The sequence below is a fragment of the Pteropus vampyrus genome, unplaced genomic scaffold (genome assembly GCF_000151845.1).
Source record: "Pteropus vampyrus isolate Shadow unplaced genomic scaffold, Pvam_2.0 Scaffold81, whole genome shotgun sequence".
Lineage (NCBI taxonomy): Eukaryota > Metazoa > Chordata > Mammalia > Chiroptera > Pteropodidae > Pteropus > Pteropus vampyrus.
Genome location: NW_011888862.1, coordinates 4,974,234 through 4,977,837, shown reverse-complemented (window position 1 = coordinate 4,977,837; position 3,604 = coordinate 4,974,234). Strand labels below are relative to the sequence as shown.

The window sequence follows — 3,604 nt, the reverse complement described above, 5'->3', positions numbered from 1 at the left end:
TGATGGATGATGGATAAAGAAGATATAGTGTATACAATTGATCCTTGAACAATGCAGGAATTAGGGGTGCTGACACCTCCCATGCAGTTGAAAATCTGTGTATAACTTAAAAAAAAAAAGATTTATTTATTTTAATTAGTTTCAAGTATACAGTACATTGGTTAGACATTTATAGAGTTTATAAAATGATCTCCCCAATTGCTCCTTCTCTTCTCTGGCCCTCCACCTAGCCAATATGTTACTGCAAACTGCATTCCCTATGCCATGTTCCCCATCCCCGTGACCATCTATCGACTACTAATTTGTACTTCTTTAACCCTTCATCCCATTCTCCCAGGCCCCCAATACCTGCTCCTCTCTGTCCATTGCCAGTGCATATAACTTTTGACTCCTCAAAAACTTAACTACTAACAGCCAGTTGTATATTACTGTGTATATTTTATTGTAGTAAATGATAGAACAGACTAATAGCTACATCTATTTTATGCATTCATGACATATCTTTTCCTTAATTTTTTTCTTTTGATATTTCCAGGCTTTGTGGTTCATCTGCAAGTTTTTTTCAAATTGTCACAAATCTCCAAAAAATATTCTGACATATTTATTTTTTTAAATTTGTATCTAAGTGGCCTCATGCACTTCAAACCTGTGTTGTTCAAGGGTCAACTGTACATACAATGCAATGTTAGTCAGTCATAAAAAGAAGGAACTCTTACCATTTCTGACAACACAAGTGAAACTTGAGGGCATTGTGCTAAGTGAAATCAGTCAGACAGAGAAAGACAAATACTGTCTGATCTCACTTACATGTGGAATCTAAAAAAAAAAAAAAAACAAACAAATGCATAGATACAGAGAAAAGATTAGTGGTTGCCAGAAGCTGCGAGTGGGGGATGGGCAAAATGAGCGAAGGGGATCAAAAGGTACAAACTTCCGGTTATAATATAAATAAGTCTTAGGCATGTAATAGACAGTATGATGATTATAGTTAATAATATTGTATTGTACATTTGTCAACTATATCTCAATAAAAAAAAGAAAAGAAAGGAAATGCTACACTCTCCATCCAAAATTACAATGAACTGATGTCTACAGAAGGGTTTCTCAGCTGTAAAATACCATGATCACAGCAATTACCATCATTAACATTATTTCAGTTTGCTGGTGTCAGGTAACCTTGTAAAATGCTATTTTCTGAGCAGAGGAAATGAGGCTCGAAGGTCGGAAAGTTCTGTGCACTGGTAGTGATGATGCGTGGTCTTTTCTGCGGACCTGGACCTTTTGTGCACAGCCTCTCACATGCATCTTCATTCCCTAAATGCAGATAGTGAACTTTGTTTATTCTGGGCACTGTGCTAAATGCAAGGATTACAAAGTGACTAAGTAGTCTGGACCACTACCCTGCTTCCCAAGTCAAGGTATTTGAAATTTAACTGCCATGTCACTTAAGAGAAGTTTGGAAAACCATGTAACCTTCTCAACCATTATTCAGTGGATATCTCAAGTGTTTCATCATAAGTTTAAATATTTATAAAGGTTAGAATTACCAATGCATTATATATATGAAAATTTAAAAACAGATACATCGCTCATTTAAATGTATCCGACAGAATCTAAATACCATTTGATACCTATCGTTATTCATTTTTTTCATATAGAAAGAAATTTTGCAGTATTTCTTTTTCAATCTCATATTTCCATTCCACTTCTTCCACAAAATTTTATCCCAATGAAATTTATTTTTATGTTTGAAAGACTCTGGTCATCCTCTCTCTCTCTCTCTCTCTCTCTCTCACACACACACACACACACACACACACACACACACTTTTTCCCATGCGACCATCCAGTTCAACTTTTTTAGCAAAGTATAGTTCAGCCACGGATGGTGTTGGGTTCAAACCCTAGCTCTACTGTGTAATAGCCGTGCCTCTGGGTAAGTTATTCAACTCCTATGAACTTCAATTTCCTCTTCCATAATATTTGGGAAATTAATATTGCCTACATTGTAAGGTTGTTGAAAGCATGAAATGAATCAATGTATGAAAATACTTATTCCAGTGCTTGGCATCTAGTAAGCATTTAATAGATGATGGTTCATTACTAATCTACCATGCAAAATACCTCTTCACTCACAATATGAGAATGACCCTGCATATTTTCTTTCATATATACTAGATCCATGATATTTTGTCAAACCCTACTTTTTTATTCCTAGAGCCCCTAATAAATCGCCAGTTTGCTAGGGATTCTTTTTCCAAAAGTACCTCAAAATTTGATGAATGAGCAAATTACTACTTCTCTCCTGACTGTCTGCCCATTGCCAGGACAAATGGCCAAATTTCTTAATGTAAAAACACCAGAAACTAGAGCTTTCTGACCATTCTAACAAGCTATGAGGAAATGATAAACTATCATGCACATTTTCCCCACATGTTATTTGTAAGTCACACTGTAGCTTTAAATTACTTTAAGGTGATTCATAGCTAATCCTTAATTAAAAGTCACAACGAATGTGATCAATGCATGCTATTTTCTGGTAATCCTAGTAGCTTAGAATAACCTTTCAAGTGAACTTTTGCTAGTAACAGTGATCATTTCTTGGTTTCCTTAGGAACACACCCAAGGGAAATAAATGCATATTATGAAAAGAAAAACAGAGTGGCCAGGGTGTGGAGCACCTGGAACTCTCACATATGGTTGGTAGGGGTGTAAAATGGTACAATTACATTGGAGAATGGTTTTAGCAGTTCCTTATAAAGTTAAAATCCACCTATCTTATGACCAAGCAATTCCATTCTCAGATATTTACTCAAGAGGAACACAGCCATATGTTCACTGAAAGATTTGTACAAGAATATTTACTCTGCTTTATAGCCAACAACTCAAACGTTCACCACCAGGAGAATAGATAAAGAGATGGTGGTATATGCATGCAATTGAATACAACTCAGCAATAAAACAGGGTGAATAGCCGATACACACAAAAGCATGGATGAATCTCGACAACATTATGTTAAGTGAAAGGAGCCAGATATAAATGAACACATAGTATACAGTTCCATTTTTATGAAGTTCTAGAATCTGTGTTAATAGAAATCAAAATAGTGATTACCTATGGAGAGGGGACATTGATTGTAAAGGATTACGAAAAACTTTATGGGGTGATGGAAAGTTCTGTTTTGAATGAGGAGGGAGTTACACGGATGTATATCTTTGTCAAAACTTATCAAACACTACGCTTAATATCTGAGTCATTAAAGGTAAATTATACTTTACTTTAAAAGAATATTGAGGGAAAAAATGATAGCATCCAAACTTACAGTTGTAAGAGAACTTTAAGATCATTTTACCTTAACCTCTTCCATTTCAATGCCAAAAAATTCCATATAACAGCTCAGGTGGATGACCACTAAGCTTCAGCTAGGGGAAATATAAAATGATAGCCGGTCTATTCTACCTTCAGTCTGAATCACACTGCTGGCTCATGTTGGGCTTGCATTTAACTAAACTTTTTGCCCCCACCAGCTAGGACTTGTCATGTGAACACTTGTCAGCCCTGAATGCTGTCATCCAGTTGTTCATCTTACATCATTAATATTTA

At 35.7% G+C, this 3,604-nt stretch overlaps 1 long non-coding RNA gene across 1 annotated transcript in view; it reads right to left on the bottom strand.

Moving 5' to 3' along the window:
• The window catches only part of LOC111741658, a 189,171-nt gene that overhangs the window by 6,015 nt on the left and 179,552 nt on the right, over positions 1-3,604 (bottom strand). The gene's annotated exons all lie outside the window — the stretch shown is intronic.